This window comes from Rhinoraja longicauda, chromosome 1 (genome assembly GCF_053455715.1).
Source record: "Rhinoraja longicauda isolate Sanriku21f chromosome 1, sRhiLon1.1, whole genome shotgun sequence".
Lineage (NCBI taxonomy): Eukaryota > Metazoa > Chordata > Chondrichthyes > Rajiformes > Arhynchobatidae > Rhinoraja > Rhinoraja longicauda.
The window spans coordinates 91,729,886-91,743,142 of NC_135953.1; the positions used below are offsets into that span (position 1 = coordinate 91,729,886).

Below are 13,257 nucleotides of genomic sequence, written 5' to 3' on the forward strand. Positions count from 1 at the left end.
CAGCAGCATATCCTATTGATATCATCGGAAGTGAACTTTAAAAGCAGAGAAGCCAGCTAATATATAAATCATAGAGGAAAGAATTCTAATAGTTCAAAAATTGTATTTATCTAAAAAAAAATCTCAATGAATTTCTATTAATTTGTGTGTTCATTTTTCTATTAAAACTGCTATTTCTTCACCGTCATCTTACTGTAAACGGGGGTTACAGAATTTCAATGCAGATATGAGTCACCAATTTAGTTTGCTTATGTGGCACAAACTGGTTACAGTCATTTACCACAGGGTGGATCTTGTCACTGTTCTATGCTCATTGCGAACTTGCGATCAGGAGCCCAAAGACTAAGTCTGCTTCCTCAGTGAATCTACGTTTTGATGCACCACATTCCATTTCAAGGTAAATGACTAATCTGCTGAGAAATTTTATTTTAAAACGTCAAAGAGTATCTCCCACATAAATTGTCAATGAACAGATGTACCCATCTGAGTTTCATGTGGGACCTACCACATCAGAATTTAGGGGTTGGCACATTACATTAAGGGCAGGCATTTACTGAAAGTTAAACGGACCTGGGAAACTCTTGACTTTAAAGTGTTTTAGTATCAGTTTACATTCTTCATCTGGTGTCTCTGAGATTAAAAAGTAGTCTGTACATTTGATGCAAAAGCAACATAAACCTTTGCTGTCTACCAAGCTAACCTGGACATTACTAGATTCCTCTAAGCCTTAGTGACCATGGCAACAAATCACAAGCCAGGGTTCACTATATCCAACTGCCACCAGTGCAATTTGAATGTTATTGTGATGGAATGCTGCAATTTCACTTGGTGACACATTTAAGCAAATGTTGTCAATTTGGGATTACATGGAAATCAGTTTTTCCAGATTTCTTTCAAAAATCTAAACGTTCTTTCCCTGTAAATCACACCTAATGTGGAAGCAAGCGTAAAATGATTAGTAAAAGTAAATCCATATTCAATTTATCCTTTTAGTTCATTGCATAATCTGGTTATTTGCAATCGTTCAGCATCGCAAGTAACCAGAATTGCTACAGTGCCCTGCAGGGAAATGTGCAACTATGTGTACCCTATTTCCTACCAGTAACACCACCCCCCCCCCTATCCCCCCCTCCAATGCAAAAACTAGTGCTGAAAATTAGTAGCAAAATATGCATTGTAAAAACTGGCATTGTAAGTTTCAGGAAAACATGCTTAAATTCATTCTGGTCAGGGTTTTGTACTCACAATTGAATTTCTCCATACCAGATGAATATGCAGCTATCTGAAAAGAGATGGGAACAGATAGAAACATAGAAAACATAGAAAATAGTTGCAGGAGGAGGTCATTCGGCCCTTCGAGCCAGCACCAATATTCATTGTGATCATGGCTGATCATCCACAATCAGTAACCTGTGCCCAACTTCTCCCCATATCCCTTGATTCCACTAGCCCCCAGGCAGTTCTGCTTCATGTCCCCAGGTGCTAAGAGACTGTGCCAATTCCCAGTGAGAGATCCCTGGAAGGGTTATCTTTAACACTGTGTCAATTTTTGTGCATTTTCAACATCTTTCACATATTTAAAAATTGATGTTACAATTAAAAACTGTAATTAAATTATGAACCAACGTGATAAGACAAATTCTGCATGGTCTAAAGATGTAGCAAAAACAATTATTATACAAGAATTACGTATACAAGGTGCTTATAATGCAAAGGTGAAATTAAATATGGTCTAATTAATTAATTCAGACCATCCATTACTAAGCAAATCGAGATAAAGATATAATTCGTATAAAAATATATGGACTTGCATTATGCTTACAAGAATTATGTTTTCAGTTATAATACTTTACATTTACATTTGCGTTTATTTAAATTAGCTTCAGTTTTTCATACTAAATTTGAGGTAACAAGTTGTGTTGTAGCAGCCCATTTAGTCTGTTAGTTTCTATACCTGAGCAACACGAGTGTAAAAGCTCACTGAATTCAGGCAAATTGCAATTGGCATTGCAAATAGGTGCAACTTCCCTCCTAATAATGACACCATGGGTAGGGGAAAAGAAAGGAATATAAATAATGGTGAAGTCACCTGCTCTGTACCTTCATCATTCCTTTCTACCATTAAAGAGTAAAGGCAGAAATATGCAGATGTTCCAACATATAAGGGATATACAGTATGTATGTGTATTGTTCAGATTGGGTATATACACGGGTATTGATCAAAAATCAATTAATGGATAGAAGATTGAAAGTAGGGATGTGGGTCATTTTTGGGCTGATAAGCCTTGAGAAATGGGATGGCAGAGTGACTGATGATAGCCCCTACCCTCTGCTGTTCACAATCTATATTAATGATAGCACCAAATGTAACATGTCCAGGTGTGCTCATGAAATAAAGATGATTACAAGAACAGGCTTCAGAGGGATATCAAATGGCTAAATGAGTAGTGAGGAGAAGGTAGATGGAATATCATGCAGGAAAAATGTGAGATCATTCACACTGGTAGGAAAGGCAGAGTAGTTTTTAAATGTTGTAAGATTCAAAGGTGTTGGAGTTCAGAATGACCTTAATATTATTGCACAGAAATCACTGAAACCAAAACATATAAATGTATTTGGGAATCATTAAAGACAATAACCTTATGCAAATTAATTTAAAATGTAAATTCAAATGTAAATGTAAATTTTAAATGTAAATGTACATTTTAAATGTAAATGTAAATTTCCTTTGCTTCATAATCTGTAGAATTATAATCCCCAATCCTTATTTTCTCACACACCGACCTGTCCATCCTCAGCCTTCTCCACTGCCAGGGTGAGGCCCAATACATACACGAGCAATGGTTCCTCATATTCTGCCTCAGAAATCTACAACCCAAAGATATGAACACTGAGTTTTCTAATTTCAGGCAACCTTTGCCTCCTGTATTGCCTTCTCTCTCTCCTTCCAATCCACTCTCATCCCCCCATTTTTTGTCTTCTTTCTCTTACCCCTCTTCCACGCTCCACCACCTTCTGCCCCTCCTGGCTCCATGCACCAACTCCTCACACATTTCACCATCTGATTCCATCTGGCTTCCAATTTTCCCCTAATAGTTCACAGTATCAACTTCCTTACTTATCTGAATCCAGCACTGGTAGCCTTTGAATTCCCACTTATCACCATCCAGCCTCAGCCTTCCAACTCCAGTTCTTCCACTCTCCCAGCCTGCTCCATCTGTCCATTATCCTTTACCCCTCCTCCACCCACCTATTACCCAGTGGTCCCTGTCTCACCCCTCCCCCTCTCCTCTTTACAATTGCTATCTTCCATCTCAGCTTTCAGTCTTAATGCTTCTATGTTTCTATTTAATTTCTATGTTTCTATTTCATTGGCTATATTTAAGAGGGAGTTAGATGTGGCCCTTGTGGCTAAAGGGATCAGGGGGTATGGAGAGAAGGCAGGTACAGGTTACTGAGCTGGATGATCAGCCATGATCATATTGAATGGTGGTGCAGGCTCGAAGGGCCAAATGGCCTACTCCTGCACCTATTTTCTATGTTTCTATGTTTCTAATGCAAGGTCTGGACCCAAAATCTCAGTACGTGTGACAATAATAAACAAATACCAATATCAATCCCTGAGGTGAAGATTGAACCTGGATCACTAAAGCTGGGAGGCATCATCTCTAATAGCTGTACAACTTTGTCACCCATGAAATGAATGGGATCTCAGAGCCTGTGTCAAGTTTGACTTGATGCAGGAGAGGCTGTTCCCCAGTGTGACGCTGGCAGTCACAGCAAGATTCAACTCTCCTGCAAAACTCCTGCAAAACTCCCTGTAGCAGTGGAGCTACGTGATGGATGCAGGTGCATGCACAGATGTCTAGGACTCACAGCCATTCATTCCGAATCACTGACAAAACTCAGCAAGTTCCTAATCATTACTATAATGGATGCAACTTACTGACAGCACTCATTGAGAATCCCATAATTCCCCAAGTCCCTGTGACTAAAGGGAGGAATCAGTATTCATGCATAAATCTAGACACAATAGTCATCAAATGTGCGTCTTTAAAGGGCATGACCAGTCAAGACTGATCCTGTCTCAGTCTGCATCCAACAGCTGTTCCGGGATAGAGATTAGGAACAGGTTTTCTATCTCAGTTTATCTCACACTTTACTGCTGAGGAAGTCATTTCTTGTGTCCCTGGTTGAGATCAGTGATTCAATAAATGAATCTGAAGCTACTCAGATCTGTCGGAGTCAGCATCAAGTGCAATGAGCCAGGGAGTCATCCAGAGAATCTCTCAAACCCAGGAAGCCCGTCACCCAGCAAGACAAGGGCAGAAGGAATTGGACAAAACCATTGGGCTGGATTTTGTGGGGCAATGAAGGCAGAGTTGCTGACCTCACCCTGCATTACCATTTGGTGTGCTGGGGTTCCATGCAAACAAAAACAAAGGGGACAAATTTGAGGTTATGAGAGGTAACTGGAGCATTTCATTGTGCAATCATGTCTCACCCCATCATGAATGTGGTGTCAGGTACAAGGAGATACAACAGAAACTTTTCCCCTTGTATGAAATTATAAGGGAACAATTTTTTTTTCATATAAAAAGACTAATAGATAGATTCTTGAGTGATACTCCATTTAATCCTTGCATATATTCTTCATTTTCTATTGGATGATCCTTGAGATTTCTGTGCTTGAAGGTGTTTCAAAGTGATGCATTAAGTTTGGATGTCTACTCCATTAGTTAAAGGGCCATGGAGCATAGATTCAAATGAAAGGCTAAAGAAACAAGCGGTGAGTGAGAGATAACATTTTTACTTAGCAAGCAGCAATAATGTGGAACCACAAAGAGAGACACAAAGAACTAGCAGATGCTGGAATCTTGAGCAAACACAAAGTGCTGGAGAAACTCAATGGGTCAGGCAGCATCAGGGGAGGGAATGGAGGTGATATTTTGGGCCAGGACACTTCTTTAGAAGTCTGAAGAAGGGTCCTGACCCAAAACATCACCTATCCATTCCCTCCACAGATGTTGTCTGACCCACTGAATAATCTGGAACCCAATACTGATGTAGATGGTAGGAAGACTCCATCAGAGCATTTAAAGGGAACTGAATTGGTACTTGAGGGAAAATAAATTTCAAGTCATAGTCTTACAATCATACAGTGAGGAAACAGGCCCTTCGGCCTAATTTGCCCAAACTGACCAACATGTCCCATCCACACTAGTCCTACCTGCCAGTGTTTGGCCCATATCCCACAAACCTGTTCTATTCATATACCTGTTTAAAAGTTTATGGGAAAAACTGGAAAATAGGAGTCTTTTTATGACTTTGCCTTTTAACTTTTTAATGCTTTTTTCTGTTTTCTTATTTTAAGTTTTATATTTTTTTAATCTGACATGGGAACTGAATTACAGAGGTAAAGTGGAACATGGTACCAATACCATTTGTGCTACCAGCTGCATGTGAATTCTTCAACTAGCTTGGTTTAATGGTTTGATCATAAATCCAACAGCTGGATAAACTCATTTAGTCAAGCAACATCTGTGGTGTCCCTCTACACGCTCAGTCCTGATGCAGGATCTTGAGGTTATAGACAATAGACAATAGGTGCAGGAGTAGGCCATTCGACCCTTCGAGCCAGCACCACCATTCAATGTGATCATGGCTGATCATTCTCAATCAGTACCCCGTTCCTGCCTTCTCCCCATACCCCCTGACTCCGCTATCCTTACGAGCTCTATCTAGCTCTCTCTTGAATGCATTCAAAGAATTGGCCTCCACTGCCTTCTGAGGCAGAGAATTCCACAGATTTACAACTCTCTGAGTGAAAAAGTTTTGCCTCATCTCCGTTCTAAATGGCCTACCCCTTATTCTTAAACTGTGGCCCCTGGTTCTGGATTCCCCCGTCATTGGGAACATGTTTCCTGCCTCTAACGTGAGTATAGGAGCAAAGAGGTCCTTCTGCAGTTGTGCAGGGCCCTAGTGAGACCGCACCTGGAGTACTATGTGCAGTTTTGATCTCCGAAATTTGAGGAAGGACATTCTTGCTATTGAGGGAGTACAGTGAAGGTTCACTAGGTTAATTTCCGGAATGGCGGGACTGTCGTATGTTGAAAGACTGGAGCGACTAGGCTTGTAATTTAGAAGGATGAGAGGGGATCTTATTGAAACATATAATATTTTTAAGGGATTGGACACGCTAGAGGCAGGAAACATGTTCCCAATGTTGGGGGAGTCCAGAACAAGGGGCCACAGTTTAAGAATAAGGGGTAGGCCATTTAGAACTGAGATGTGGAAAAACCTTTTCAGTCAGAGAGTTGTGAATCTGTGGAATTCTCTGCCTCAGAAGGCAGTGGAGGCCAATTCTCTGAATGCATTCAAGCGAGAGCTAGATAGAGCTCTTAAGGATAGCGGAGTCAGGGGGTATGGGGAGAGGGCAGGAACGGGGTACTGATTGAGAATGATCAGCCATGATCACATTGAATGGCGGTGCTGGCTCGAAGGGCCGAATGGACTCCTCCTGCACCTATTGTCTATTGTCTATTAAACATGGTCCCAATGTTGGGGGAGTCCAGAATCAGGGGCCACAGTTTAAGAATAAGGGGTAGGCCATTTAGAACAGAGATGAGGAAAAACTTTTTCACTCAGAGAGTTGTAAATCTGTGGAATTCTCTGTCACAGAAGGCAGTGGAGGCCAATTCTCTGGAAGCTTTCAAGAGAGAGCTAGATAGAGCTCTTAATGATAGCGGAGTCAGGGGGTATGGGGAGAAGGCAGGAATGGGGTACTGATTGAGAATGGCCTCCTCCTGCACCTATTGTCTATTGTCTATTGTTTAAGTCAGTTCGAACCCGGGTCTCTGGCACACTACCTACTGTGCCATTGTGCTGCCCTATAACGTTAGATCGTAATTTCTTTTTTAGTGCAAATATAAAAATACAAGTCAGAGTAATTGCCTTAGATTATGTCCTTTTATATTCTCCAGTTTATTTTTATATTCATATATATTCGTATGAGTGTATATATTTCCTGCCTTTACTTCCTACATTCAAGCAGTGGAAGAGCAACTATTATGAAGGTTAGGGGTATTTTTCAGTAATTAGCTTTCACACCTGTAACTATATAAGGTACATTTCTTTTCAATATAGCCTGTATTCCAGTAAACGCCTGCCTGTGGGTTCTACTGTGGATGGAACATAGGTAAACACAGCCTGATCAGTGACCTGAGCCATCTGAAAGCCAGCAATAACTCATTTGATGTGACTGTGTGTATGAGATACGTGGGCTGTTTCACTCTTGATTTATATTCAAAGAAGAACTTATCTACACAGTCAGGAAAGGATGAAGTGTGAATGTTTGGTGGACCCTGAAAGTTTGAATAAAGTGGAGACTTAGCGTCACAGACTGAAACTAAAATTTTTGATAATTTTCTTAAAGCAAAATCTGAGTTAAAAAAAAAAAAAAAGCTTATTTTCATGGCTTTTAATGCAATATTAATTTTGATAGTTAGTTCCAAGTTTTTTGAGGAGACAATGGTGAATGAAGGGGGTAGAGTAGTGGATATGTCTACATGGATTTTAGTAATGCATTTGATCAAGTCCCTCATGGTAGGCAGATCCAGAAGATTAAGATGCATGGGTTTAACAGTGACTTGTTCTGCTGGATTCAGAACTGGCTTACTGGTAGAAAACAGAGGGTATGGAGGAAGATAATGTTCATGCTGGAGCTCTGTGACCAGTGAAGTTCCACAGGGATTGGACCTTTGTTAATTGTGATATATATGAATGAGTGGATGTAAACATGGATGAGTTGGTTAGTAAGTTTGCAGATGACACCAAGATTACTGGGATCGCTGACTATGAGGAAGTGTTGTTAAAGTAGACGGCAGTATGTAGATCAGCTACAGAATGGGCAGAAAAATGGCAGACGGAGTTTAATCCGTGCAAGTGGTAGATGTTGCACTTCAGGAGGTCGAATGTAAGGGGAAAATACTGTATACCATTAATGGCAAGACCCTTAACTGCATTGATATACAGAGGGATCTTTGGGGGTCCAAGTCCTTAAATCCCTGAAGGTGGCAATACGAGTAGACAGCATGCAACACGCTGCGGGGGTTGTGGTGGAGGCAGATACAATAGTGGCATTTAAGACACTTTTGAATAGGCTCATGGAATTTCAGTGAATGGAGGGATATGAATCATGTGCAGGCAGTTAAGAGTTGGCCCTGGTATCTTGTCCGACAAATAAATTGTGGGCCAAAAGCCTGTTCCTGTGCTGTACTATTCTACGTTCTATGCTATTTTTTTCAAAATTCTAAAGCCAATTGTTAAAGTTTACTCACCCTATTGTTTTATTTTTTCATAAGAACTGTTGTACCACGAGATCACATTTCTGGATGAATGGTATGAATGAAAAGACTGAGACAATTCTCAATAATCAAATTGTCAATTGCCTGCAAAAACACAAATTTAATAGCTGACAATTATACCGAACCGGTACTTTATTGATTTTAAATCTGTAAAATATATCTACTTTATAAAAGAGTGACTCAGTGGCTGAATGTGAAGTTTCCAATCCCAGTTCTAAGAGGAAAGAAGAATGCAGAGGGTCGTTGAAAGGATGGTGTCAAGTTAGGAACAGGGGACGTACAACGAGATCTGGGTGTCCTAGTGCATCAGTCACTGAAAGGAAGCATGCAGGTACAGCAGGCAATGAAGAAAGCCAATGTAATGTTGGCCTTCATAACAAGAGGAGTTGAGTATAGGAGCAAAGAGGTCCTTCTGCAGTTTTACAGGGCCCTAGTGAGCGCACCTGGAGTACTGTGTGCAGTTTTGGTCTCCAAATTTGAGGAAGGATATTCTTGCTATTGAGGGCGTGCAGCGTAGGTTTACTAGGTTAATTCCTGGAATGGCGGGACTGTCATATGTTGAAAGACTGGAGCGACTAGGCTTGTATACACTGGAATTTAGATGGATGAGAGGAGATCTTAACGAAACGTATAAGATTATTAAGGGGTTGGACACGTTAGAGGCAGGAAACATGTTCCCAATGTTGGGGGAGTCCCGAACAAGGGGGCACAGTTTAAGAATAAGGGGTAGGCCATTTAGAACTGAGATGAGGAAATACTTTTTCAGTCAGAGAGTTGTGAATCTGTGGAATTCTCTGCCTCAGAAGGCAGTGGAGGCCAATTCTCTGAATGCATTCAAGAGAGAGCTGGATAGAGCTCTTAAGGATAGCGGAGTCAGGGGGTATGGGGAGAAGGCAGGAACGGGGTACTGATTGAGAATGATCAGCCATGATCACATTGAATGGCCGTGCTGGCTCGAAGGGCCGAATGGCCTCCTCCTGCACCTATTGTGTATTGTCTATTGTCTATTGATGCAAGGGAGGCGTGACTAAATGACATGATGACCAAAGTAATGGTGATGTGTAGGAAGGAACTGCAGATGCTGGTTTAAACTGAAGATTTCGGGTCGAGACCCTTTTTCAGACTGCGAGTCAGGGGAAAGGGGTTCCCTCTATATATCTTTATGTCAACATATGCAACACCGTCTATATCTTTCGTTTTCCTTTCCCCGAAATGTAACCTATTCCTTTTCTCCAGAGATGCTGAATTACTCCAGCCTTTTGTGCCGATCAAAGTAATGGTGATGTTTCGTTATAAAAGGTAATCATTGGTGAAATTAAAGAAACAATAGATGGGTCCAAAAGATTCGAAATTCAAATCTGTAGTGACTTAAATTGTTGAATTCATCAGTGACATTGGAAGGTTATAGTTTCTCTGGTTGGAAAGAGCTACTCATTAGTACCTTGCACTAAATGTTACTGGAGCAATCTTAGAAGACCATGGATAAAGTAGTTTGAGTGGAAATGTGATTGAATTATAGTGATAGCAACCAGAAACTCAAAATTGAAAATATATAAAATAAAGAAAGGCTTCAGAAAATAAATCACCAGTCTTCACCCGATATCCCCAGTTTAGAGGTCACTGCCTTGTTAGCAGTGAACACTATAAATCAATTAAAAGATTCAGCAGATCATTACCTGGATTGGAGGACTTTAGTTTATGGGGAGAAATAGGAAAGGCCAAAGTTGTTTTTCCTGATGTGAAGAAGGTTGAGGGGTGACCTGATAGAGGTACATCAAATTATGATAGATGAAAGGGAGATAGACAAAATCTTTTTCACATAGTTGGGGTATCAAAATCAAGAGGGTACAGGTTTAAGATGAAATGATGGTGTTTCAAGAGGGATTTGAGGAGTACGTTTTTTTCCACAAAGGGTAGTTAATATATTTTCAAATTCTAAGTTGCAGTTGTCCATAAAGGCCCATTGCAGCAATCGTCTCCACCCAGATTATCCAGTGAACCATCGCCCCTCGCCTCGCCCACCCACCATTCAGCCTTTATACTGATACATTTACAGATACATAGAAAACTTGGTGGCAAAGTGAACTAGGTACTGCAGAGGGAACGGGCCCTTCAGAATATGGAGAAGGGTGAGGAATATAGTTATGGATGATGATGCCACCGCATTGTATGGTCAAGAAATTGCTTCAGCATAACTGAATTTCTGAACTGGAGTTCAATGAACACACATCATTTTGGCTGTCGGGCTCAAACCTGTTCACAGCGACTTACATCCTGGTCCGGATTGACCGGTTCTGTGCCAGCACAGCGGCACAGCAATAAAGTTGCTGCCTTACAGTGCCAGAATTTGTGCGTTCTCCCTGTGACCACATAGGTTTTCTCCGGGTGCTCCAGTTTCCTCCTACACTCCAAAGACATACAGGTTTGCAGGTTAGTTAGCTTTGGTAAAAAATGTAAATTATTCCTAGCGTGTAGTGTATGGGGTGATCGCTGGTCGGCACAAACTCGGTCGGCCAAAGGGCTCGTTTCTGCGCTGTATCTCTAAAGTAAAGTAATGTACTAAAGTAAATGGAATCCAACTAGATACCAAATATATTTGAAAGCAATACTTTCCCTGAAGTCTGAGTGTTCTGATGAGCAAAGGTTAGGGTGACGTCACCAAACTGAGACCTCACTCTGCATATTCAGTTGTCCTCACCTCTCTCTACCCTGGTTGGTACGCCCAATCTCTACCAAATTAGTTTTTCAGGGTGGAAATGTCAATGAGTAGAGGGCACAGCTTTTAGGTGAGAGGGCAAAGTTTAAAGGTGATGTGCAGGGCAAATTTTTTACACAGAGGGTGGTGAGTGCCTGGAACAATGCTGAAGCAGATGGTAGTGGAGGCAGATGTGGTTGTGGCATTCAACAGACATTTAGATAGGCACATGGCTATGCAGGAAATGGAGGGATATAAGAGTTGGGCTTGGCATCATGTTCGGCACAGTTATTGTGGGATGAAGGGCCTGTTCCTACACTGTACTTGTCTGCGTTCCATGTTCTGTATGCATCCAACTGCTGGTTCTGTACTGTAGCTTCAGCACTTTGTGTCCTTTTAATTTCCAACTATCATTGAGATAAAGGCATCAGTGATGATTAAAACAGGCTGTGACCATTTTTTTCCTCCTTTGGAAGCCAATCCAAAGTAAACATGAATACAGTAGCCCAGATACAGTGGACAATGCTTGTGGCCCAGCCAATGGTTCCAAAACCGGAGGAGGAAATAGAGCATGGCTCCACTGCGGCTTTGCATTCATGTGTATAATCTAACATACATACATACAAACACACATATGCATGCATGTGTATACTCTCACATACATACATATAAATACACACATGCATCATGTGTATACTCTTACATACATACATGTATACAGACAAATACACACCCAGCTTTCCATGCAAATTCTTCAGCTATAAACTTGGTTGAACTATATGCCAATTTGATATCATAAATTTCTACAACTGTTTTGATTCGTTCATAATATGATGACTCCAAAGATTTCCCAGATATGCAGAAGCAACAGGATCTATGCCCTTCACAAAAAAAAACTGCTTAGAAATTAGACTTTAGGTATTTTTGTTGTGCTAAGCGGGTACTGTGTGCTTCATTAACAACAAACATAGTCACAAACCAACCACATTACATGTTTTTTTTAAGAGATCAGTATCACAGTCTATTCCCTTCTAAGAGCATTAAAACGGTACTTACAATTTACACTGATGGTAGTTGTTTTCCAGACAGGGCCAGACAGATGCTTTGACCATCTCTACAGCATCCTGAGGCCATGGTGGGGAAGGGGTTGTGTTATAAAGAGAAAGTATGTGATGAGGGAATTAACAAGAAAGTGCAAGGTAATGGGTGACCAGGAGTAAGGGGCATAATGGTGCATGAGTTTGCTGGGGGCTAGGGGCCTCTATCAGCTTGTCCTGAGCCCCTAGAATTAGTGGCACATCAAGTCGGGAGATACAGCAAACAGAGTTTCTCTTGCCAGTTCGCAGATTCCTCTTTTTTTTTTAAAGGATCAATGGCATCAATACTTTAAAAAATATATATTACACGTTATGTGGTTTTACCTGTAATAGTCATGACCTCAGGGGCACTTTAACTCACACACAGTTCAATGCTCCCAGCAAGATGTATTCCACAATTGTGAGTTATTTCTGAACATCATATACCACAATCTTTTCATTCACTTTCTATCATTAAGCAAATAAAAAGAGTTCCACATGTTAAAAAAGTCATAATTTGGGAAAAATACAAGGAAATTAATTCTGCGCAAGGATGAATGATGACACAAAGTGCCTGGTCAATTTTCAATACTGGTGAATCCTTCACAGGAAATGGTTACAAACATTTCAAAAAGGTAAAAATTTTTAATGTTAAGTTATCCATTAAAAAAACGATGTAATTGGGTCCAATTTATAGGGAAATATGTTCAATTATACCACAAAGCTGCGAGTGTGATCTCTTGAGAAGACCAATTATGCCTCCTCGCAAACAACAACGCACATGTTACTCACCGTGAGCAGTTTAGCAATGTTAAATGTCCGTATCTTTATTGATTTGTAAAACACAGTTTCAAGTGGTAAATGTCATTGCGTTAATGAATCTGTTCTATAAATGACTTTAATAGAAGTAGAAAAGGTCAAACTTGAAATGTGTTGTTTGGCAGGTTGAGTAACATCAAAATGTCACCTAATGCTTTGCCGGGAGGTATAAGCACTGTGTAAAGTGTGGTGTAATAAATCATATCTGATTAAGTGGACGTTTTATGCATTTAGATTGTTGAGCTTTGTGTAAAAGCTCATTGAAGTACAAAGTCAGAAAGGCTATCGCTGGGAATTCTGC

The 13,257-nt window shown here is 40.6% G+C and overlaps 1 protein-coding gene across 1 annotated transcript in view; it reads left to right on the top strand.

Annotated features, from left to right (window-relative positions):
• The first annotated feature begins 333 nt into the window (after positions 1 to 333).
• LOC144595164 (uncharacterized) overlaps positions 334 to 13,257 on the top strand; it is a 116,966-nt gene continuing 104,042 nt past the window's right edge. The window contains exon 1 of the mRNA XM_078402333.1: positions 334 to 397. The gene's annotated coding sequence lies outside the window, so the exon portion shown is untranslated. The remainder of the gene's footprint in view (positions 398 to 13,257) is intronic.